Source organism: Zootoca vivipara, chromosome 6, assembly GCF_963506605.1.
Source record: "Zootoca vivipara chromosome 6, rZooViv1.1, whole genome shotgun sequence".
NCBI lineage: Eukaryota > Metazoa > Chordata > Lepidosauria > Squamata > Lacertidae > Zootoca > Zootoca vivipara.
The window spans coordinates 72316653-72342414 of record NC_083281.1 but is presented as its reverse complement, the minus strand read 5'-3'; the positions used below and the strand labels follow the sequence as shown (position 1 = coordinate 72342414).

The 25762-nt window shown below is 47.9% G+C and overlaps 1 protein-coding gene across 5 annotated transcripts in view; it reads left to right on the top strand.

Moving 5' to 3' along the window:
* Window positions 1-12531: 12531 nt before the first annotated feature.
* Window positions 12532-25762, top strand: part of ZNF362 (zinc finger protein 362) — a 28351-nt gene continuing 15120 nt past the window's right edge. Inside the window, exons 1-2 of one of the 5 annotated variants that reach the window (XM_035117455.2) lie at window positions 12532-13160; window positions 24725-24959. The gene's annotated coding sequence lies outside the window, so the exon portion shown is untranslated. Of the gene's footprint in view, window positions 13161-13461; window positions 24960-25762 lie in introns of those variants that run through there. The other 4 variants (XM_035117456.2, XM_035117457.2, XM_060276119.1 and 1 more) reach the window with 4 other exon arrangements.

Here is a 25762-nt window from a genome sequence, read left to right as displayed (position 1 = left end):
CAGGTGTGTGAACTTCCATTCATTATTTCAGTTTATGCTGAGCCTTTCCTCCAAAGGGCCTGATCAGATTTCTTTTCGTGTCACACCGTAACAGTTTTCACAGTAATATTGCATACCCAGTCGGTGGCGCTAGTTCTGCTTATGCTGCTGTTCCCAGTTTGTTTATCACGGATCTGTAATCAAGCTGACTGTAGTGGTGCTCCTTTTCGTTGGGGGGGGGGGGCGGGATGCCATCCTCTTATTCAAATTCATAATAAGTGTGGGGATAGAGGCAGCAGTGGATGTTAATTTCGGACCCAGCCCCCTTAAACTTTCCTTCTGGGCTGGCTGCCTTAGATGGAATTGTAGAGTTGGAAGGGACCCCAAGGGTCATCTGGTCCAACCCTCTGCAATGCAGGCATCTCAGCTAAAGAATCCATGTCAGGTGGCCATCCAACCTCTGCTTAAAAACCTCCAAGGAAGGAGAGTCCACAACCTCAGGAGAGTAACCTGAGCTCTGACGGAAGAGAGTGCCTGTCTGTGCTACTTACAGTAATGGGGCCATGAATCTTTCTCACTCTTGAGGGCCATGTTCTTATTCATGCAGCCTTCTGGGGGCCACATTGCTTTTTGCTCTTGAGGGCCACAGTAAAAAGTGGGTGGGGCAACAGGCGTGACTTTGCACAGTAAGCTTGTTTCTACGCCTCTATCCTCCAGGCAAGTAAGAAGCTTTGAGCTAGTGCGGCGTGGTGGCTAGAATGTCAGACTAGGGCCTGGAAGACCCGGGTTCAAATCCCGACTGAGATGTAAAGCTTGCTGGGTGAGCTTGGTTGTGAGGAGAAAATGGGGAGAACTGTGTAATCCGCCTTGAACTCCTTGAAGAAAAAGGTGAGGTGCAAATGATCATCATTAGCAGAATTTAAGGGCGTTTCAGCGAGGCAAAAATGCTCACAGAGGGTGCAAAGCAGAGCCTGTATAGGTGCGTCTCTAGGGAGAGACCCAAGAGCCAGAGGAAAAACGTGTGGAGTTCCACATTAGACCCTGTGTCAAGCTTTCTTACACTGGGTTAAGACAAACTCAGCTCCAAATTAAGCTGAAGGACTGTGCTGTGATCAGAATTTGGTTTAGCAATGGAAGGTACTCCCATATTTTCAAGACTGATGGGAAACCCTTAACTACCATCAACCCCAGTGGGCTTCAGAGAAGTTCAACAAAGTTTTGTGGATGGGCCCAGGCTCCCCATCACTCTCCTAAGGCGCTCGGCTATTCTTAAGGTGTTGATTTCTGCAAAGCTGGTAGTTTGAGGGAGAGCATCAGAATGGCAATTTGATCCATTTAAAAATAAAACCAGGATTTGTGTTGGGGTGGGTGGGTGGGTGGGAGAATGAGAGGTCCATTAAATTAGAGCATTTAACGCGTTCCCAGCTAATGTTTATGTAAGTGAGATTTCCAGAGGACCTTCAAAAGATTTTTTACGGGGCCCTTGAGGGTCAGGGGGGAGAGGAAAGAAATTAGCCTAATATTAACAGAGAACAGTTTCCAGCCTCTCCTGAAGCCGGCCCACCCTGGTGCATGTATATACGGGATCTTGTGTGGTCTCTTTTCCCTCCACTGCTGCCCCCTGCCTCTTGAAAGCCTATGGTCAATAACATTCAAGAGTCAAAGGTTCAGGATCTCCAAATAAGGGCAGACTTAATAGGATTGTTCTGGAGTTTTTGCTTGAGAATATTAGAGATCCCTGAATCAACAACTGTAGGGGTGCAAGGGACCCCAATGGGCATCGAGTCCTACCCCCTGCCATGTGGGAATCACAGCTAAAGAATCCCTGGCAAATGGCCATCCAGCCTCAGCTTAGGAACCTCCAATGAAGGAGAGCACCAGCTGCCAATGTTCCACTGTAGAGCACTTTTTACTGGCAGAAAGTTCTCCCCAAGGTTTCATGGGAATCTTGTCATTTGAACCCATTGGTTTGGGCCATCCCCTCTGGAGCAGCAGGAAACAAGCTACCAGGGGCAGACCTTCAGATATTTGAAGATGGTTTTCACATCACCTCTCAGTCTTTTCTTTTCCGGGCTAAACATTCCTCATAAGGCATGATTTCTAGACACCTTAATTACCTTAGTCACCCACATCTGCACACATTTAGCTTGTCAATATCCTTAAACTGTGGTGCCCAGAACTGGGCACAGGACTCCAGGTGAGGTCTGACCAGGGCAGACTTCCTCATCATTAAAATAAGAATCTGATTGCCCCACCTAATCCAGCAATTTTCTTTGCGCTAGCTTGGTTTGCTGTTTGTTTTTCCCTACTTAAACAGATGATGTACGGCTGCAAATCGGGCAGCCAAATTTGGAGGGTGGCCGTCCTGTACATGTTACCATCCTCACTGCTGGAATACGCAAGTGTGATCTGCTGGCAACGAGGCATTTTCCTCCTCCCTGGAGCGAATGGGGACTTTTGTTACTGAGAAAACCATGCAGCCGATCTCTGCATAATGAAAGACTCAGCCTTGTCCGTTGCCAGTGTCGTTTTTCAGCCATAGACCACACAAGAGTCCTGTAACTCGACGAGGTCCTGTGGAGTGTGAGCATTGCTGGGGAAAGTCCACCTCCTCAGTTTATTAGAGCTTGGGACTTCCAGGGGTTACATCTTCCCACTTGGGGTGATCGGGAGAGAAAAAGAGAAGCCTTAGCTGATCGACGGGAAAGACTGTCCAGCCTATTTGTGCAGCTAGTTCTCTCCCTTTCCAAGGGTGTGTGACAAAAGAAGAGGCGCTGGGAGGTGAATGGCAAAGCCACGAGGAGGAGGAGACCAGCACCTCTCAGCCTCCATCGCAGGGAGGTCTTTGGCCTCCGGGTCGCGCAGGGGCCTGCGTGCCCCCCTTGCCCGCGGGCTGCTGGCACCAAGCCCTTCTCGACAGCTACCGCTGCCCTTCCAGGCCTGGGCAGAGCAAAGAAAAAGCCACACCAGGCCGGCCAGGCCGAGTCCAGGAGCACGGAATGGCTTTGCTGCTCCTTCCCACCACGTGAGAAGAGTCCCCAGAGATGGAGCTCTCTCTCAGAGCCTCCTCTTGCCTCCGTTGCCCAGTGGGCGGCACTCTGCACCCTGTGTGTGGGGAGGGCAGCTGCTCCTGCTTGGGGAAGGCCTTGGGCGCAGAGGAACCAGGCCGCCCCACACGGCACGTGTCCCACAAGAACCTCGGAGAGATCGGGCGTCAGAGGCAGAAGAAGACCCGGACTGTCTCTCTTCTCGGGAGAGGCCTCCTCAGCTCGACCCCGAGACTGAGCAGCGCATCTTGGACTGGCTGGAAGAAGTGAACCACTGTCTCTTCTCAACGGTGAGCTGCAGCGTCAAGCAGGAAGCCGAGGCGGACACCTCCATCAAAATCATCTACCAGGGGGACTGAAGCTGGGGAGAGACACCCTGAGGCTGTTCTCCAACTTGATCCCCCAAACCAGACTTTGCCTCCAAGCAGCAAACTGACTTTGCAGGCATGCTTAAACCTTTTCTCTCGCTCTGTTTACTCCAGAAGTCCTGTTCCGTCACCTCACACCCTCACTGCTTCAAATGCAGCTGAACGAGTTTTGGGGTTGTTGTTGGTTTGTTAGGTTTCTCCTTTTTTTAGCATTGTGTAGGCTGAGATTTGTATGAATAACTCCCTCATTCGAAATTTGCCTCTGCTGGCAACACACGTTCACTTCCTCTCAGCTTCAATTCCCCCACGCTACATGTACAATAGGGGAATAATAATAGTGACCTACCTTTCAGGGTCGTCGTGAGGATTGCAGGAAGTTATGGTGTATGTGAAATGTTTGAAAGCCCTGAATGACAGAATTTACACTGTAACATACTGTAACTCTCCTCTTTCCATTGACTGGCTGTAACTTTTTTTTCCCAAACAACTCTTTGCCCCTGCTGACCATGCTCAGCTGAACAGTGATTGATTATTGATTTGATTGTTGACATCAATTTGTAGAACGAACAGAGGGATTTCTCTTGGAAACAATATCTCAGAGAGAGAGAGAGAAAGAGAAAGAGAGAGAAAGAGGGGGGGGGAGAGAGCTCTTAGCCCTGAATGGGTGGGACTAGCTTTTTAAAAATCTACTATTTAAGGATTTTATAAAACAATATTATAAAATAACCCCAAAACATTAGAAAGAACTGTCTGACAGTAAGAGCAGTTTGACAGTGGAATGGACTGCCTGAGAAGGTGGTGGACTCTCCTTTGTTTGAGGTTTTTAAAGTTTGGATGGCTATCTGTCAGGGATTCTTTAGCTGTGATTTTTGCATTGCAGGGGGTTGGACTGGATGACCCTTGGGGACCCCTTCCAACTAAGATTCTGTGACCAAAGGTGATACACACAGCAACTTACGTTTAAAAGTCAGGATCTGCTGCACCAAGGTGAACCTGAGAACCTATGTCTCTAAAGAGGTGGTTAAAAACAACAACCAGGAAACAGTGAAGTGCAGAAGGACCTAGGTGGAATTTATGGCATCTCCAGTTAAAATAGCATCGGGGACCAGAAAAGGTTTCTAGCCTAAATCTGCCAGGTTGAACACTCCAGGGCCAGATCAGGATAAGGCAACTCCCTGTGTTTTACACCTCTGCCTGCAGAATCCAGTGTGACTCAAAGGTTAGCATCCAGCTTTCGAAAGAGGAGTCGAAAGAAGGCCACCTCTTGCTTTCTGTGCTTTTGGTGGGGGGAGCTCTGTGCTCCCCTCGCAGAGGGCAGGGACCCGCCCTGCCAGCTCCCTGCCCCGACATTCCAGTGGCGCGAAGAAGGATGCTATCTAAACACGCCACTGCAGCTGTGCTGTGGGAGCCCTGTGGCAGGCGCATTCCTGGGCCAGTTTTCAAAGCTTTGCCCAGAGGGCTCCTCTCGCGCTCTGCCCGCGACATCCGAGGCTCGGCAGCTCGGAGGGCCCCTTGCTACTCTTGGACGGCGGCCAAGCTCTCCCCTCCTGTTTATTTTGGCAGGGCTGGGGCCCTCCTATCAGAAACACACAGAATTCGCTCCTCTTTGGAAGCTGGTTGAAGGCAGGAGCATTTACACACACACACACCACCTCTTTCTTTTCCATTCCCAATCCCTCCAGCTGCACCTCTGGAGGAAACAGTCAGGGAGGGAGGAAGAAGCAATGCTTCAGCAGACCCTGGCTAACGTGCCCCAGTTTTTACCTTTTCTGGGGTGCAGCAGCTATTAGTACATACCCTCCTACATTTCTGCAGTGAAAACAGGGACATCATATCCCATACTAATACCAATTTTATTTGTACCCCGCCTACCTGACTGAGTTGCCCCAGCCACTCTGGGCAGCTTCAACTTACATAAAAACATTAAAAAAAATTTTTTTAAAAAATCCTCTACAGGGCTACCTTTGGATGTCTACTAAAGGTTGTATAGTTACTCTCCAGCATTTCTCTGGTGAAAATAGAGACGTCCTAAGGAAAAGCGGGGCATTCCAGGATCAAATTAGAAACCAGGGTGACTTCTGTAAATCCGGGACTGTCCCTGGAAAATTGGGACACTTGGAGGGTCTGTTAAAACTGTGTTGTGGAGAGGAGAGTTGCTCTTGTGCTTAGTAGGTAGCCGTGTTGGTCTGATGTAGTCAAAACAAAATAAAAAAATTCCTTCCAGTAGCACCTTAGAGACCAACTAAGTTTGTCATTGGTATGAGCTTTTGTGTGCATGCACACTTCTTCAGATACCTGATACTTGTGCTTAGGTCCTGCTTAGGCAGGTATTTGGTCTGCCATTGTGAGAAGAGAAGGCTGAGGTAAATGGGTCATCAGTCTGATCCACAGACTTATGTTCTTATAAACTGAATGATAGCGGATGATTCAGGGCAGATAAAAGAATGTAATTTCCCACACAGTGCGCAGTTAAACTGTGGAACTCCCTCCCGCAGGAGGCAAGGTTGGCCACCTCCTTGGATGGCTTTAAAAGAGGATTGGACAAATTCCTAGAGGAGGAAAAGGCTGCCGATGGCTACTAGCAGCCATGCTTCTGAATACTAGTTTCTGCAAACCACAGGAGGGGAGAGGGCTCTTGATTTGGGGTCTGCTTCCCGTTGGGGTATCTGGGTGCCACTGTGAGAGCAGGCTGCTGGATCTGTTGGGCCATTGGTCGGATCCAGCAGAGTTCCTGGAGACTCAGCCACCGGCAGCTTTCCAAGCAGGTACATTTCGGCAGCAGCGAATAGAGGCAGCTTTTTCTCTGGTAACGGAGATCAGCTGGCCATTCTAAGAAACCAACTTTAAGAATTGGTGCCCCCATTTGCTTCGCTTTTTCTCTGCCCTCCTCCTTCCTTCTTTCCTTTTCTGTTGTGTCCTTTAGACTGTGAGCCTGTGGGCAGGGACCGTCTTGTTTTTAATTTATTATATGGGAACTTTTGGGGTTGGGCTAAAGAGAAGGTTTACCACAAAAAACTCCTCTCCAAATAAATAAATATATATATTTGCCCTGCAGCTGAGTTGTATTTTGATGAGATGGTGGGACAATTGTTGTTTGTCGAGTCTCTCTTGAAACCAAAGTGGGGTTGGGGGGGGAGGGGGAGACCCTCTTGGACAGAAGTGGAGAAACTTGGGCACACAGACTGAATGTGGCCCTCCAGACTTCAGGATTCAGGCATTACACCAGGCTTCCTCAAACTCGGCCCTCCAGATGTTTTGAGACTACAGTTCCCATCATCCCTGACCCCTGGTCCTGCTAGCTAGGGATCATGGGAGTTGTAGGCCAAAAGCATCTGGAGGGCCGAGGTTGAGGAAGCCTGCATTACACTTTGGAATTGCCTCCCTAGTGACATCAGCCAGGCCCCTCTGCGGTGTTCCTTTAGGCAAGAGGAAATGTAGAGCTCCCCCATCCCTTGCAGTGTTGGGAGGGGCTTCAAGCCAGCTGAATTTTCCTCCCAAACCTTCAGAAAGATGTGCACATAGGGAACACACACAGAGAGACGCCCACCAACCCACACAAAACAAAGATGTGATCTTACAAATCTATTTACAGACTAATATTCCCCAGCAGATTTATTTTCTTATGCTTTGGCTCCCTCTTGTGGTTTTAAGGTACGCTGCATGTGTGTGCAGAATACAGCTGTCTGTCCACACCTTTCACAACCCTGCACACTGTCCCTATTTTGGGGGCCCTTGTCCTGGCAGATCATGGTCCTCATTTGGGCCTTTTTGTCCATCCCTTGTTAGAATGCTCTCCATAAGAGCTGGTCCCATACTTCAAGGTTCAGTTGCCTCCCTAAAAATTTACATCTCTAAAGAGGGTACATAGTTAAACTATGGAACTCACACCCGCAGGCGGCAACTGTTCAGCCGCTGTGAGAACAGGAGGGTGGACTAGATGGGCCCCTGGCCTGATCCAGCAGGCTCTTCTGGTGGTCTTATGTTCACCCTGTCTCTCGTGCGCAGGTGCCTATTTTCATGAGCAGGAACGAGAAATCCCCTTGCAATGTACTTACTGTCTGCTGCTTTGTACAACGCAGATTGGCGAGGTGTCTTTCTTTTTTATAAATATTAAAATAGTTTTTATTCTTGTGTTTTTCATAATCGTTGCAAAGGTACAAGTGAACAAATGTATGTAGGATTGCTTCCCTAAGCCCCCCCCCTCCATGCGTTCAGATTAGATGTAATATACTGTAGATGTAATATAGTCTACATGTTGGAGTGTTAAATGGTTGCAGAAGATTGTATAAAGACTGTCTCAAATCTAAAAATCCCTGTCCTGGGATTAATTTATCGTGCATTACTAGTCATATGGCACTTTATCAGCACATATAGAGTGTGCTGATGCGTAATTACGGGCAGCACATTTGGCAGAGGAGAAGCACGTGCTGAGTGTCTCTGTCTCAATTGGGAGGGCAAAAAGGCTGAGTTTGCCCCAGAGAGGCTTCTGGGGTGTGCTCTCTTCCACATCTGCATGTAGGGCAAATGAAGCAGCAGTCTTCCTCGGTGAGGTAGCAGCAGCAGCTAAGAACTGAAGTCCTGGGTTCAAAACTCAGCCCATCTCCAAACTGATTAAGGAAGCCTTAAGGCAAGAACCACGGCTAGTCAACCCTGGGGCTGATGTGAGCTGGAGCCCAATGACATCTGCAAGGCACCATGCGCAAGACATTGATCTCTCGTTGACTACAGAGGGATGATAATGCTGGCCTACCTTGCAGGGTTGTTGAGAACGTAGAGCACGAGTTGGGTGCCAGCTCAAGGTGGTGGCATTCTTTGAGCTGTGCGATTATTTGCTTGCTTGCTTATGTCCTGTCTTTCCTGTAAGGAGCTCAACAACCCTGTGCAGTAGGTTAGGCTGACAGGCAGCGATTGTCCCAGGGTCACCCGGTGAGCTTCACTGCTGAGTAGGGATTCGAACCCTCGTCTCCCAGGTCCTAGTCCGACACTCTAACCACTACACCACCACCTAATGATTAAATGGCCAGTCCTCATCGGGTGTTCCCCGCCCCACCCAATTCCACATCTGGACCCAGAGAGGTGAGAGGATCCCACTCATAGAAGCCAGTAACACTCTTGTTGCCATTTTGAAATGACCCATACAAAGCAGGAAGAGGTGAAAGACAGCTGATGGAGATTGTGTATAATCCCAATTTGGTGTCCCCCAGGTCTTGGACTAAATCTCCTATCATCCTTGTCCATGGGCCATGCTGGTTGAGGCTGATGGGAGCTGGAGTTTAGCAAAGGGGCCTTGTTAGTGGTGGCTCCCTCTCTATGGAATGGTCTTCCCAACAGGGGCGTAGCATGGGGGGGGGCAAGAGTTCCAAAATTAAGTCTGGCAATTTTAATCTTAAGTCTCAGCTGACAGCAAAAATGAATTATTTGGGAAGGCTGGGGTTGTTTAAAATTGTTCTTAAGTGTTATACTGTATGTTAATTTATATTTTGTATTTCTGTTTGATTTTTTTTGTAAGGCCAATTAAATATTCTACATTTTTTTAAAATGTGTTTGTGGGACAGGGGTTACTGTTTTGTTGCTTTTGCTTTAACTATTTACTGGTGTTTTTACTTTGTATTTTTAATCCTGTGAAGCACCCTGAGATCTTGTGATTGATATAAGAAAAAAACTGCTCCTGTTCCCTTATGGCAGGGGTGTCAAACTCAAATTCATCGGGGGCCGCATCAGCAGTTTGGTGACCCTCAAAGGGCTGGTTGTATCTGTAGGACTATGTGTCCACTCTTTATTATCATAAATTATTGTCACTGCATTCAATTATTACTGTTTTTTGTAATAATGTAAGTAATAACTCGCTCTGAAAGCAGAAACATAGTCAGAATAATGGCAAGTAGATATTCAAATGTACAATTATTGTACAATTTATTGAAAAATGATTTTTGGTAACTGCACTGGGTGGTGGAGGCTCGCTAGGGTTTCATGCAGGACCTTTGCAGAGCTACTAGTACCTGGAGATGCTGGGGTCCTTCTGCATGCAGGACAGATGTTCTGCCAGTGAGCCACCACCCTTCACCAAAGGGACTGGCTGAGGTTGACTCACTGGAGCTGCTCTCCTGGTTCCAGGGTTTAAGGGCCAGAAGTATAAAGCAGCATCCTATGTTTCTGAGGAGAGGGAGAGGGAGGGGAGGGGAGGGAGGGAGGGAGGAAGGGAGGGAGGAAGAAAAGAGGGAGTGGGAGGGAGAGAGGAAGGAAGGAAAGAGGGGAGAGAAAGAAGAGTAGGAAATAAGGAAGGGAATAAAGAAGAAAAGAAAAAGAAAGAGGGAGAGAAGACGGAAAGGGAGAAAGAAGGAAGGAAGTAGAGGGAAAGAAAGAATAAGAATGAGGGAGAGGAAGAAAGATGGGAAGGAAGGAAGGAAGGAAGGAAGGAAGGAAGGAAGGAAGGAAGGAAGGAAGGGAGGGAGGGAGGGAGGGGGCAGGAGGGAGAGAGGAAGGAAAGAGGTGAGAGAAAGAAGAGTAGGAAAGAAGGAATAAAGGAAAGAAAAAGAAAGAGGGAGAGAAGACAGAGATAAAGAAGGAAGGAAGGAAGGAGAGGGAAAGAAAGAATAAGAACGAGAGAGAGGAAGAAAGAAAGGGAAGGGGGGGGTCGCCGCCTTGATTCAGCGCCAGAAAAGAGCGTGAAGGGACCCAGGGGCAAAAAGCATTTCCCGTGCAGCGTGAGGCAGCAGGTGTCCGTTTTAGGAGAAGTGCGTAAAGCCTCAGAGTTGCACGTTCGTGAGGCTGAGCTGCGGCAGGAGGAGAAGGAGGTGAGGCAAGAGGAGGCGGAGGCGGCGGCTTGCCGGGTCGGTGCCCGGCAGCGCCGTGCAGAGAGTCCCGAGCCTCTGGGATGCAGCAGTGCTCTGTAGCACTTTGAATCCTCCTCCTCCTCCACATGGCACTGCTGGGTGCTTTGTGCTTCAGCAGCAGCAGCAGCAGCCGTTTCCAGGCGCCGAGCCGTGGCAGGGAGGAGGATTCAAAGTGCTACAGAGCACTGCTGCGTCGCAGAGGCTTGGGACTCTCTGTGCGGCGCTGCCGGGCGCTGACCCGGCAAGCTGCCTCCTCCTTCTCCTGCTGTGGCTCGGGGCGCTCCACGCAAGCGCTGCTCTGGCCGCCTTTCTACCCCCCCGGCCCCAGCTGTTTGTCGGCGCTTTGTCGGCGCAGCGCTTCAGCAGCAAGGTCCCGCTGCTGGGTCCTGCTGGCTGGGGCGCTCGGCGCTCGGCGGGCCACATGACGAGGTCTGGCGGGCCGGATTTGGCCCCCGGGCCTTGTGTTTGACACCCATGCCTTATGGGGTACCCAAGAGCCCATATAGAGTCCTTTTGTAGGTTCTCTATCAGTAGAAGAAAATAACAGAGACCAACCAGAGAATATTGAGAAGCAAAGCAGCTAGTAGTCCTGATCTTTATAAACTGTTGCAACAGGGTGCTCCTCCACACGCAGGAGGGAGGAGGAGGACCCAGAACAAAGGTGTTCCCGCCCTTATGTTGTTGTTGTTTAGTCATTTAGTTGTGTCCGACTCTTCGTGACCCCATGGATCAGAGCACGCCAGGCATTCCTGTCTTCCACTGCCTCCCGCAGTTTGGTCAGACTCATGTTGGTAGCTTCGAGAACACTGTCCAACCATCTCGTCCTCTGTCGTCCCCTTCTCCTTGTGCCCTCCATCTTTCCCAACATCAGGGTCTTTTCCAGGGAGTCTTCTCTTCTCATGAGGTGGCCAGAGTATTGGAGCCTCGGCTTCAGGATCTGTCCCAGTCCTTCCAGTGAGCACTCAGGGCTGATTTCCTTCAGAATGGAGAGGTTTGATCTTCTTGCAGTCCATGGGACTCTCAAGACCAGGCACCCCCAAACTGCGGCGCTCCAGATGTTTTGGCCTACAACTCCCATGATCCCTAGCTAACAGGACCAGTGGTCGGGGAAGATGGAAATTGTAGTCCAAAACATCTGGAGGGCCGAAGTTTGGGGATGCTTGCTCAAGACTCTCCTCCAGCACCATAATTCAAAAGCATCAATTCCCGCCCTTACATAGACATCAAGTTACCTGATTGCATTATCTGGGTTTTGGCCACTCTTTTTGTTATTATAACTACAGTACTTAATTCCTGAATCTAGGTCACAGGTCACAGGCTCACACCCTGTTCATATCTTGAATGTGCCCTTAAGACAGGATTTGTGAGGAAAGTGACAATGGGGAAATTTCCCACTTTGACCTGACCTTGCAGAGAAATATTTGAGGTAAATTTGTTCAGGACCTTTTCTATGGGGTTTCAGACATGTGGTTTATATATACAGTTATCAACATTATTATTTTTTTATATGACCTTAAAATACTTATAACATGATCAAAGGAGGTATATAAATCTAGACGACAACGACGACATTCATTGGGGGAGGCACACTTACAGAGCAAAGTGCTCTTTAGGGGCCAGTGGAGCAAGACACCCTGTGGAGCTGCAGATGACACGCATCACATGACTTGGTCCTGAGTTCAGGATTTACCTCCCATCAACAGCAGGTGGGGGGGGGGGACAGCAAATCCAGAGTAGCAGCCTGGCTAGACAAGCAGTAGCCTTTGCACATCATCATCATCATCATCATTATTCTAAGTCACTTTAAAAACAAAAGCAACTCAAAGCTGAGATGCCTGCATTTGCAGGGGGTTGGACTAGATGACCCCTGGACCCTCCTTTCAACTCTGCAGTTCCATGCTTCTGATTTTGCAGTGGTGCTTGCTCCCAGATAAAGAGGGATTCCAGGGCCACGGGCCTTCCTGAATTAACCAGCACACCCTTTATTTTATTTTTCCCCTGCGAGGGAGGTGCCTATGAATTTATACTGGAAATTCAAAGTTGCCTAAGGTAACTTTGGGGCTGGGGATTTTTGTTTGGGGCGGGGGAGGGGAAGAGAGATCAGGAATCTGCTTTTTAAATACTGTAAAATAAAATCAGTGGGTGGACTAGGAAACAGGCTCGTAAGCCAGCCCATCTCTTGTTCTGTGCCTAGCAAGCAATGTCTGGGCACATTCTGCAGCCAGCCAAACCCACAAGACGCCCCCCTCCGCCACCCACCAAACCCCCCTCTGCACCCCACCCCAATGTTTTCTTTTCCAAAACTCCCTCCCCCATTTCCCTCGCCTCTCTTGGATCTGCCCCTTTTGGAAACTCTCTTGCATGAAGTGAATCTTTTCGCACACAACTACCAAGGAAGAAAGAAAGAAAAAATATTGCAGGGGGAAAAGAACATGATCAAAAAGAAAAGGGAGGTTTTCTGTTTTGTTTGTTTTTAAATGCTTTTTTTTAAAGAAAACTTGCTTTATTTTTGGAGGCGGAAGGAAGAATCGGTCGCAAGAGGAAAAGCTGCTCTTTCGGACCTCATAGAAAGCAACCCTCCGGCTGGCTGGCTTGGGTTGCTGCAAAAACCAGAAGTGAACTCCAGGCCGACCCGGAAGATTTGAACTGAGCTTTATAAGCACTCGGCGGGGAGGGTGGGGGAGGGGAAAATAAAACAAAAAACCCAAGCTATAGAGACTGAACTTCCCAAGATCGCCCTGGTAGGGAGTGTTGTTCTTTTTTTTTGAAGGGGGGGTGTTGTTGAAGAAAACACTCCTTTTTGCCCCCCCCCTCCTGATAAGACTTGAGTGGCTCTATTATTACCAGTCTTTATCTCTCGATATCTATACTCTCGCCTCATGTCTATTTGCATTAAAAGCGCCCCACGTTTGCCAAAACCTCTGCAATCGAAGGTGTGTATTCTTCCGATTACTGTATTCTGTTATTATGGAGGAAAGGGCAAAGAGGCGGACGCGCTCTCCCAGGCCAGCTCCAAGCAAGGACTGGCGAGGTTGGAGGCTGGTGGGGTTAAACTTGTGGAGGTGATGGGGGGGGGAGAGAGAAGGGGATAGATTGCAAATGTTGCAACTCAGTAGCAACGCTGCATGCTTTTTTTCTCCTTCCTTGGCTTTCTGCAAAATGCATGTCAGTTCCAGGCTAAGATTGCAAAGGGGGAAAAGAAGTGGTGGGGTTTTTTTTGGGGGGGGGGGAGGTGGTGCGTTTTCAAATTCGATGCGCGCATTTGCAGCATGTCTGCACCGGGGATCGTACGGGGGGGGGCTGTCTTCCCGGTGTGTGCCCCCACTTTCCCCGGTCTCCTCCTCCTTATTCCGCCGACCCCCCCGACGTAACTAAAGGTTGGGCGGGTGGAGATGGAGGAGGAGGAGGAGGCGAGGAAGAGGAAGCGAAACGGGGGTGCCCATTTTCTTCCTTTGCAGACGGATCTCTGGCTTGGGTTGCAATTTGCAAGCGGAGCATGTGTATTGGTATAGGAAGTGTCTTTTTTTTTAAAATAAATAAAAGCCGGGCTATTCAAAAGAGGGAAAGATTATTAAGAATAATACGTTAAAAAAATAAATAAAACAAAACACCCCTTTTGGTGCAAAAAGACCTCCGGCCAACAATGATTTAATGAAAATAAAGGCGAGGGCAAAAAGGAGCTTTTTTTTTTCCTCCCTTTTTCCCCCCCTCCGACTTTCTAGTTTTGCGGCTGCCTGAAATTTTTTTTTTCCTCCTCTCTTTTTCTTCCCCTCTCGGAGTCCAGGCGAAGCTTCCGATTTCTCCCTTTTTTGCAGATCTGCAGAATATGGCGTCCCCGTTTCTGTTTTAAAAATAAGCGAGGCTGCCATTTTTGTTTCCCCTTTTGTCTGCAAATTTTAATAATAATAAAAAAACTGTCTTGAGAGTGTTGGAGAGGCAGCCCAGGGGGGAACCGGGGGCACCTGAAAAGGGGTGTTTTGCTTTGTTCTGCGGTTTTATGCTTTTTGGGGAGGGGAGTTGGCGTTGTTGTAATTTTGCTTTGCTTTTGTGTTTGTGAGTCTGGGATGTTGCACTGTTGTTTTTGCTTCTTGCACTGTGAATTGAGTGTCGATTGCACTTTTATTTAAGGGGAGAGAAAAAAAGAAATGGCTGTTTGTTTATTTTATATTTTTTAGATCTGAAGTTAACTTACGCGAAAGTTGGCTATGAAAATATTGCATAAAAAAGGACACCCCCTCTCTCCCAAGTGACTCTTGAGTTGTACAGTTTTCTTTCCTTTTTCCCCCTTTCGGAATATTTAAGGAGTGGGGGGGGGGTTGTTTCTTTTCTTCATGCCTTTTCTTTTAATGGGGTATTGTGCTCGCTTTCTTAAAACAGCTTTTGCAAATGCCACGTTTGCCGAGGAATAGTTTGGAAATAAGCTGTTTGAATTGGAATGTGGTATTTTCTCCTGGTGTGGAACCTGCAGCTTTTTAAAAAAATATTGGAGATCCTGTCTCTCTCTCTCCCCACCCCCCTACCCCACTTTTGCAGTTCTGTAGAGAAAGGTCTGTACAGTTTCAGAGAAACATAAGGTTTTATATATGTGCACGTATATTTAATGTCTCCATGTGCATTTGTCTCCCCGTATATGTGGTGTTTGGTCTAGACTTAAATTTTAAGATGTTTGGTGGCCGAATCTTGTGTGTGCTAATTTGCCATTGGACTTAGAAAAAAGAAGCAATGTATCCTAAGATAAGCATGGATTTATTTTTGGACGGTAGTGGGGAGGTGGCGACAGTGGTTGGGAAATAAATGTGCTGGGTTTTTAAATTTTATTTATTGCTCCTCCAGTGGAATGGTGCACTGTGTATGGATCTGTCAGGCATAACTCCACGTCCTTTTGTTCAGTTTTGCAAGACAGTATGCCTTTTGGAGACTTTCTGCCCCAAATGCCACAATTTGACCCACCCACCCCAAATGCCGGGTCGGGTTAGGTTGGATTGGGTGCCTGTTCTTGAAGCAGGCCGGCAGGGAGGCCTTAGAAGAGGTGGAGGCGTTCTCAAGAGGCAGCACACAAGTTTTTGGGCCATCCTGGGGCTGGACATTGCTGAGAGAGGGGTTCAGAGAGCCCTGGCGTGTGCATATAGTTGATCTATTTGGCATCTTAAGACATTGGTTGCTTTTGTCGGTGGCAGAGAATAGGAACTTAGCAGGTCAGGTAAGACTCGGTGATAGAGATGATGTGGTTTTGGCTCCTCCTCAAGCAAGGCCAGCTAACGTTGGTGTATGAGTTTGCAAGCTTTCGGGTCACACAGAGCTCTTCTCGATAATACAGGACTCCTTACACCAAGAGGAATTGGCTTGGTATTTCCTGTTCTGTGTTTATTTGGCTGATCATTCATGTTGCTGTTGTATTTTGGGGGATGGGGCTCAATCTCTGAGAACTGGGCCCTCCTTCATGTTTAGGAGCTGTGGTTTCAGACCACGCATTCGTGAACAAATACAGACCTGATCCTTAAGTTACCAGTATGTGATTATGGGGAGAAGCCGAAAGAATACCCCAGTAATTCCCAAAGCATCTACTGCGGGAGAACCAGTAATGTGCTGCTAAGAATGAGAATCTCCAGGGAGGAGGTTGCTCGTTGTGTCTCTGCATTATTTACAACTCAGGCCTTGCTTCCTGGGGACGGGCAACTCTAAAAAGTCTCATAATTTGGTATGATGGGATCATTCCCAGTGTAGACTGCTAACCAAAATCACCAACACTCTAAAGGAGGCTGGCTGTTGCATCTCTGCATTGGTAACCACCTCAGGCTTCCAGTGAGGAGTCGCATCTCAAACAGTGACTCATGCAGAAGCACAGAAGTAGACTCCTGGGTTCGTGATTCTTAGAAAAACTGGTTTGGGGGTGTGGGAAGAATGAGGGTTCTTATGTATCAAACAATGTGTTCGTGAACAAATTGGGCCCACTCCTGGTCGTGGATATATTTGTAGGGGAATGAATGAAGGATCTGATATTCAGTGCACCGGTTAATTTTTCCTCCCTTTACCAGTATAACACTGGTAGAAAAACCAAGAAATGTTTGGTTTGCATGCTGTGTTGCTGTTATTTCTCTTGTTCCCAACTTCACCCAGATTGGCTTCCTCCTGGAGAACATCCCCCCCCCCCGGCCCATCCTCTTTTCCCTCACAAAAATCGTCCACGGGGGTCAAACACACCCACTCCCCTCCACAGAGTGACCAGCAACCAAGGCTTCGATGGAGCCTTTTGTCTTGCCTCTTGCTGGAAGATTCTGTGGGAAAGGGCACTTGGTTCCGCTCCTCCAGCAGAGAGGCCTTGGCAAAGCGACTTATTTTGAGGGAAATGCTCCTCGTGCGTTCTCCTTCCTGGTGGAGATGCTTATATGATAGTTGATGGTGTGAACTAAAGCCGCCAGTCAATGAGGGCAAATGGAGTAAACGGCAGCGCACTGCCGCGCCGAATACAGCCATTAAACCGAACTCATGGGAGACAGGCGGATAGATAAATGGCTTCTTGGAAAGTGCTCCTAGTTGAGGAAACAGCTCCGGCATCATGCTTGTACAGGACGGTTGTTGTTGACCGAGCGCATGTGGGTCAGCCGGAGACGTTTGTTCCTTCCATTTAAACATAAGAACATGAGGAGAGCTCTAGTGGATCAGGCCAGTGGCCCACCTAGTCCAACATCCACTTCAAACAGGTGCAGAAACCCACAAGCAGGTCCCATGCACAAGCGCACTCTCCCCTCCTGTGGCTTCCAGCAACTGGGAGTCAGAAAGCATTACTGCCTCCAGCCCTGAAGGTGCAACATAGCTTTGTGCCTAGCAGCCATTTCACCCTCTGGAGGAGGGGTGGTGGTCATGGTTCAGGGCCCCATCACCCACATCTTGGCTGCCCAGAACCTCGTTGGGAATCTCGGGGTGTGTGTGTGTGCAACCAGTATTCAAAATTAGCCAGGTGCGTTTTGCGTCTGGCGCAGGTCCAGTTGCGACCATGTGGAGATCTCAGGGGGGGCAGGTTGGCGACTGAGGAAAGCAAAAGGTCACTTAGAGAAGGATCTGAAATGTTTTCCTTGAAGCCTGGATTTGTTTTACTCGGCATTGTTTGATCTGGAGGTGTTGCGACCTGCTTTTGAGAGTTGTTCTTTAAAATATAAAGCGATATAGAAATGAAATTAATAATAATAATTATAACAACCGCAAACATCAATGGAGAAAAATGATGCCTGGACATTCTGTTGTGATGACTGTAACCTAGGTTTACGGTGCCTTTTGGCGATTAGAGAATATATCTTGAGTTTCTAAATTTGCATGTGACAGTTGCATGGTTCCCTTGCTGCTCATACAAGGTGGATCAGCAAATGATCTCCCTTTGATCATATATTTAGTGGAGCAGGAATAGCGGGAAGAACTTAGCTCTGGGCTTTTTCTCCCCTCAGAGCGCTGGTGTCTGCTGCCCTCCTGGTTCTGGCAAATGGATGAGATGATAATGAGGCTTTCAAGTTTTACTACCGATTAGTATAGACCAGTCTGTGCCAGCTTTTGAAAAATCTGGGGCCACAGTGCCCATCATCCCTGACCATCTGGCCATGGTGGCAAGAGTTCAACAATATATGGTGGGCAGCAAATTGGAGGAGGCTGGTGTAGAGGGGGTGGAAGAATAAGGAAAATAATGGAGGAGATACTCAAAAGGTAGAGCACCTGCTTTTTATGCAGAAGCCCCTGGGTTCAATCCCCAAATGGCGTCTCTAGGTAGGGCTGTGATTGTTGCCTGCCTCAAATCCTGGAGAGCCACTGGACAGTGTAGACACTGAGCCAAGTGAACCAGTTGTCTGGCTCCGTATATGCCAGTTCCCGTGTTCCTAATTCATGGTAGTAGTTTAAATGGCAAGACCTTGGGAGATGGTTTGCATTTCTGTTTAGAAGTTAAAGGACGCATGTTTAGCCTGGAGAAGAGAAGACTGAGAATTGATATGATGGTCATCTTCAAATCTCTGAAGGGCTGTCACATCAAAGATGGAGCAGTATTGTTTTCTGCCACTCCAGAGGGTAGGAACCAAACCAGGGGATTCAAATGATGAGAAAGGAGATTCTGACTAAACATGAGGAAGAACTTTATGGTGGTTAGAGCTGTTCAACAGCAGAACAGGCTCCCTCGGAAAGTGGTGGACTCACCTTCATTTGAAGTACTTAAGCCAAGGTTGGGTGAGCTTCAGTCAGGAATTCTTCAGTAGGGGGTTGGCCTAGATGACCCTTGTGGTTCCTTCCAGCGATGCAGTTCCAACTTCCAACGGGCTTGTGCTGAAGCTCAAATGTGTCTTCCTACAAGTTAGAGCAACATGGCCAGAAGTGAGCTCCTCTGAGTTCATGGAAAATTCTCAGGTAACTCTTGTGTAGCATTGCAGTTGTGCTGCCTGGTTGATCAAGGTTGTGATCCCAGCTCCGCGTCTGTTCACTCGCCTTGCTGCAGCCAAATTCCAACAGGCTGTCGTCCATCTAATATTCTATGACTCTCGCAGATCCACACAGCCATCTGCATTGATACACTCTCCTTGGGAGCATAGCTATGGGCTGGTTTCAAAACGAACCACTTCGTTGCTTTTCGAGAAGTTTGAAGCTTGAGCCCCACTCCTAGTATATAGAGATAATATTGTGATGATGATGCTTAGCGGGTTTGCAGCATACTGGAGTTTTAGGTACATGAATTGCCCTGTAAGGCTGGCTGGTATTATCCTCTCTGTACTGTATTGCGGTTGGGGCTGAGGCTTAGATGTTGGCTTGCTGTAGGCTGCCTCTTCTGTGGGTCACTGGCCATTGCTGGCTGGGGCTGATTGGAGTTGGGTGTACAGATTCAAAAGCAGCTAATTCGCAGTTGTAGAATTAAGGAGCAGGATTGGGAGCAGTTAAGAAGCTTAAGAACAACCTCTTTCCATATGAACCAAACCAGGTCCTGCAAATGTCATCTGGGCCCCCTCTTTCATGTTCCCCTTCCATGGGAGATCTGGGGAGTGGCAACAGGAGAAGGGGCCTTTTCAGTGGTGGCTCCTCATTCGAGGAATACTCTCCCTGGGGAGGCTCTTGTTACATATCTTTAGGCATCAGGCAAAAACTTTCCTCTTTAGCCAGGCATTCGGTCTTCTATAAGTCTGGCCTTTTGAGTGTGGGAGAATGTTTTAAAATGTATCTTTAATGTATTATTTTAATTTGTTTGTTTCTTTGTTTTGGTTTTAATGTATCTGTGGGGTTTTGTTTGTTTATTTGGTTGGAAGTTGCTTTGAGTTGCCTTTGGCAACTCAATTTAATAAATAATCAACTCAATTCAATTAATAAATAATAAACAAACAATAAATTCAATGAATAATAATAATAATTGTAGGGTCATATTTAATATCTGTAGCCCAGGATCATATTTCCAGCTCAAACGTTTAGTTAGATGCAAGTTATTCCGGCATAAATCATACAAGGAGACAGACCAGGGAAGAATAGTTAAATGTTGCTTGTCTCTAGTACAGTGGAACCTCTACGAATTTAATGCGTTCCAAACGCACATTTGTAAGTCGAAAAAAATTGTAAGTCAAATCCCACAGGAATGCATTGGGAGAAAAAATTCATAAGTCAAAGCAACCCTATCTAAAAATTCGTAAGTAGAAAAAATCCTATCTAACCCACATCCAAGATGTCGGACGGAGCTCCATTCGTAAGTAGAAATATTCGTAAGTAGAGTTATTCATAAGTAGAGGTTCCACTGTATTTGATATTCAGCTGCTCATTTTTTTTTAGAAAAACCTCAAAGCAGTTTACAGAAAAGATGAAAGAATAAAATTATCACTAAAAAAACGGTGGCAATAATTGAAGATATTCAAAAAGTTGAAATAACAAGACTAAAAGAAGATTTAAGACTTGCATCAACTTTCTCAACATCTGAGTTAAGCACCCATCTCCCACTCAGTAAATCTTGCCTAAGGGACCCCTGACCATTAGGTCGAGTCTTGACCGACTCTGGGGTTGCGGCGCTCATCTCGCGTTATTGGCCAAGGGAGCCAGCATACAGCTTCCAGGTCATGTGGCGAACCAGAGCAGTGCACGGAAATGCCATTTACCTTCCCACTTGGAGCGGTACCTATTTGTCTACTTGCAGTTTGACATGCTTTCGAACTGCTAGCTTGGCAGGAGCTGGGACTGAGCAACGGGAGCTCACCCCGTCACGGGGATTTGAACCACCGACCTTCTGATCGGCAAGCCCTAGGCTCTGTGGTTTAACCCACAGTGCCACCCACATCCCTAAATCTTGCCTACCTGTGCTTTAAAATTGGGAGGGGGGGAATAAGTTTGGGAACCCTGTTGTTTCCCTGCTAATGGGTAGTTTCTCTTAAAATGTTGGGTTTGGGGCTACAAGTGGCCCACTGGGCAGTTTCTGGTAGGCTCTGAGGCCTTCCTGAAAAGCATGGGTCCTACTGGGATTTCCCTGGCACGTGCTAAAGAGGCAAGCTGTTTTTCAGGGCTCGTTTCAAGACTTGGAATGAAAAGAAGCTGGCCTCTTCAGCGCTTCATGTGGCAAAGTGACATTTAATTGGAAGGATGAAGAAATGGACGGGGTGACGTGAGGATACCTGGGGTGCCATATAGTAGGAAGAAAAAGAGAGAGGGACTTTCACATCTCTTCTATAACGACCCTAAGTCATTGTTCAAGCGCAGGCCAAATATTTTTAGGGCCCATCTTATTTTTATGGTTGCAAGTTATTTTGTGGTTGTGGTTTAACCATCAGTCCTTCCCAGGGAACTCTGGGAATTGTTCAAAGTGGCATCCTCATGCTTTAAAAGACTGGTGTGGATGTGACCCAAAGTTCCCCAATTGCAGTGGGCCTACCCTGGGTTATGGCATCACTTTGTACTTTGTACCCAGAGCAGATTGAGTTTATTTTGACACCTGGCAGAAAAATCCCAGAAATCCTGTCTCTGGCAGCAATTAATTAATCAAAGGGCTAACTGCTTGACATCCTAGCTGATTTGCCTGAGGCGGCCACCTCAGCGGCCTACACAGAGGTGGGGAGCCTGTGAGGGCTCTCCCAGATGTGGTAGGCCTCCAGCTGCCATCAGCCCCCAAAGCAGGACCAATGGCTGGAGGTGATGGGAGCTGGAGTGGTTGCTTGGCAACCGGCTGGTGGGCTTCCCTATCAAGCCCAAGTCACTGGGACGGTTCAGGGGAGAGCACAGGAAGTCTCTAGGAAACAACCCTTTTGGCATTCCCTTCAAACATACATTTTGCCACCTAGTGCCTCAGCAGCTATTTTTACGCCAGGCTCGCCTATCTGTTCCTCAGGAGTAGCAGCAGGGTAAACTGAGGCGGGTTTGTGGGCCTTTCAGAGTAATGCTGCCTAATTCTGGCGGATCAGATAGACTGCTCCTGATGGAAGCTTACAGTCACCCTGGTCAGTAGCCATCGACAGCTTTTTTTCCCCTCCCTTAATTTCTCCAAAACCTACCTCCACTCCTTTGAAGCTGCCTAAATCAGTGACACAGCTCAGGCAGCAAATGCCATTGTTTAACTACTTGATCCATTCACTGGGAACTGCAAGGTTGGACTTTTGCAATGCCGTCTGCTTGGCTCGGAAGCTGCAGCCGGGGCAAAAACCAGCAGATAGGTTGTTAAGCAGGCCGGCTTGCCAAGGACGTGTCACACCAGTTCTAAAGGAGTTCCACCTGGCTGCCAATATGCCACCAAACTCAAGGTGTGTGCACTAAAATTTAAAGCCCAGTGCAGCTTCGAATGTGGGTGCTTGCTTTATTTATTTGCATTTATTTATTTTAAAATATACGTTCCTTTTCTGGGGGAAGACCACCTAAAGCATCTCATGACAATAAAGACAAGTAAAAAGAAAAATTAGTGTGACTGAAACCAGGAAGGAAACCTAAGAATAAAACAGAAGGAAAACAAGAACAGACACAAATAGCACCACCATATTCCAGCTTTCATCCAGTCTGTGGGACAGAATATCATTCAGGGGAAAGCCAACGAAGGAGCTTCCATAAAACCTGGAGAGTTGCCTCCCTACTGGGAGGGGGTTACAAAGGTGCAGCCTCAGATGGAGTGGAAGCTGTGTGTGGCCTCCCTGGGAAGCCGGTTCCGCAGCTGTGGTGCTACCACCAAGTGAGCTCTGCTTGAACCCCACCTGGTTTTAAATCATGCAAAGCAGGGACACCAGCACATCTCAAGGAATAGGAAGATGCTGATGGATGGAGACATTATTACAGGCAGGTTGGATCTGTGCCAACATCTGGAACTGGAGGCAGCTGTGTAGTTTGAGACCTTTAAAACTACTCTGCCACCTGCCCAGACCTATATATCTCAGTGATTTGTAGCTAGAAGGAAAAGACCTGCTGGCTGGTTGAACATTCCAGATGTTACATTAGGTTCTAGGGAGCTCCTTGTGGATATGGCGCTGGTAAAGTAAAGCTTTGCTTCTGTTGGAAGAGAGGAGATACCTTTCTACCCTTAGAATTTGTTTTACAGGGTTTAAGATTCAGTAGTTTCTATAACCTTGACAAACTGTTCATCAAATTGGTGAAAATTGATTCATGCAACTTCGGATCTCGAATGGTAGATTTTCTTGTTGTTTGTGTTATGCTCATTCTCTCTTTGAGTTGTATATTCAGTATAAGTTTAAGAAGAAAGGAAAGGAGATAGTAGAAAACAGTTTTTGTAAGTTTCCTCTGCATGGAGCCGATTTTTACCAGGCCAGTGGCTATTTGCATGCCTGATGCAGTACAAATGATCCAGAAGCAGAGTCCAGAATCTGGGCTTCACTAGCTCGGGACTGTAGCCCTGTGTGTGTTTTTCCCCCTCCTTGAATGTTCAGGGTTCGTTTTCATTAGTAACAACCCTACTAGTCATAAAGGCTAAGCTGTGGATTCACAGTCGGAGGCAGCGTCCCTCTGAATATCAGTGTGCCTCTGAATACCAGTTTCTAGAAATCACAGATGGACAGAGTGCTGTTTCACTCACCTGATGCTGGACTAGATGGGCCATTGGCCTGATCCAGTAGGTTTACGGAATACAGGAGGGGAGAGCGCTCTTGTGCTTGGCTCCTGCTTGCAGGTTTCCTGTTGGGGCACCTGTTGGCTAGACTTGTGTGCAACTGCAACACCTGTTTGTTGCAGAAAAATCGCGGACATGTTTTGAGGATGCACATTCTCTGTTGTTCTGGCTTTGGCATTATCCAAATTTATGAAGAGCCTGCTGGCTCAGGCCAATCTCTATCCACTCTCTCCATGCTGTGTTTAATTTTATAAATGTGTATCGTGCTGCCTCTCTCTCACTCGACTTTTCTGTAACCTAAAAAGTCCCAAGTGCTGTAGCATTTCTTCATGGGGGAGTTGCTCCATCTCCCTTTGATGCTTTTGGTTACCCTATTCTGACATTGTATGGGGGGGGGGGGCCTCTGAGACCCCATTGGCAGCCTGATGAATGCACACGATATAGCACGCTGGAACATGGGAAAACCAGTGATAGTCCTACTCAGAGTAGACATGCTGAAATGAATGGACATTCCTGCCTTAGGTTCATTGATTTCAGTGGGTGTATTCTAAGTAGGATTTGGTTGGATACAGCCCAGGGCTGCCATCCACAGCTAAGTTTGGCAGCATTTGTAGTTCCAGGCCAAGGCTTAATCTCTAGAGACTGGCTCCCTTTTACAAGAGAGGTGACAGGACAGCTTAATTTGTTATTTAATCCTCCACACCACATTTCCTCTCCAGTTGCTCTCAAATCTTGTGCTTAGTCTTTTAAATTTTTGAGCAATAATTTTTTTCTGATGCCCTGCCATTCCAGGTGCCAGCTCCAAGTTTTATTTATATATTGCGTTTATATCTCACCCTTTCTCTAAGCGGCTTGAAGTGGCATACACAGTTCTCCCTCCCCCACAAAGAAATTTCTTTATCTTTATCCTGTGAGGTAACGTGGGCTGAGAGACAGTGACAGGACCCCAAATTGAGCTTCATGGCTGAGTGGGGGAATTTGAAATCTGCTCTGTCCCAAGTCTTAGTCCAGGTCTTAGTCCGTCACTCAGATCTCTAACCACTACGCCACATTGCCTCTCTAATTGGCACTACCCAACACTCTGGCTCCTCCCCGGTCATTTTTTCCTCATCAGTTCTATACGCACAAGCACTATTTTGAATCGGTCTTTTCCTGCAGTCAAAACACCTCAGTTGTAAAACCAGAGAGAAGTGGTGCAAATAGCCCGTATCGAGTGACCCAGAGGTTGGTCCTGACTGGCATTTCCCTCCACGAGTTGAGAGGTAGACTGCCTCTGGACTTGGAGGTTCTGTTGAGCTATGGGGGGCTTACAGGACCATCCGCAGCTCAAGAGCTCAGCTTGGTTCTCTCTCTCTCTCCAGGGGTTGGGCAGTGTTTGCCAGCGTATCCCTCCCCATCGGCGAACCTGCCATTTCTGCATGGGGGGAAAACAAACATCTTATTTATTTCTCTTTATTTCAGCAAGGCGAGACAGAGGGGGCCTCAAAAGCAGAGCAGTCCCACATGGGGCCCTAGCTTGTTTTAACAACAGTTGGGTAGGAGCTGGCGAAGGCCTGTGAAACCCCCAGGCCAGCCTTGGGCACTGGTGCTCGTACCTGCCTGCACCAGCGGGGGACCGTCTGCCGCCCGCCAGCCTGGAGCACCATCTACACGTCTCCTCGGGCAGCTGCGGCCACCGGGCTTCCGAGGCCAGCCTGTGAGTACGAACCACGGCGCTGCTAATGTCTTCCCTTTTTGCAGGGCTGCGGCGGGGCCCTGCCCTGCCCTGACTGCATGAACCTTGAAACGGAACCCTTTCCCTGGTATAACGGGGCCCCCAAAAGCAGTCCTTCCTCTCGATACAGCCCATGGGCCAAATGTGGCCCTCCACGCCTCTGGATCTGGCCCCCAGGACTCTCCCTCTGCCCTGCTTCATGCCCTTCCGAAGTGCTTTTGCCTGCTAACGGCCTCCGTGCTTGCTTGGATGGAGAGACGGGGCACAAAGAAGCTTGCAGCTTTTTGCATGGCTAAAATGTAGCCGACTGTATGAGGGTAAGCATTGCATATGGTGCCTGCCCTCTGCCCACCCTAGCATGTGGCCCCTGGCCTGGAAGATGGCCCTTGTGGGCCGAAAATAGTCCTGGTAGATATGTTGTTGCATTGCCGGCTGAGACCAGGAGCTCACTTGTCTAGCATTTCCCCTACCCTGCAGATCTTTTGGGTCTGCCGGTCCCATCGTTCCTCACTGGTGGACACACTGACGGGGGCTGATGGGATCTGGAATGCAGGAGGACACCTGAAGGGGAACCGAGATTGGGAATCCACCGGGATTCTGTTTTTTTTAAATTGTGGGTTATTTTCCCAGCTGTTCTCACTGATTGATATTCAACAATACTACCCACCTTGCACAGAAGCACCAAATGTCTGTTGAATTACATTTAACTTTCAGGTCATTTCCATTTTTAAACAAAGGTATCGTTCCACAAGTTGCCGTGTGTCTTCGGAGGCCTGTAACTACGT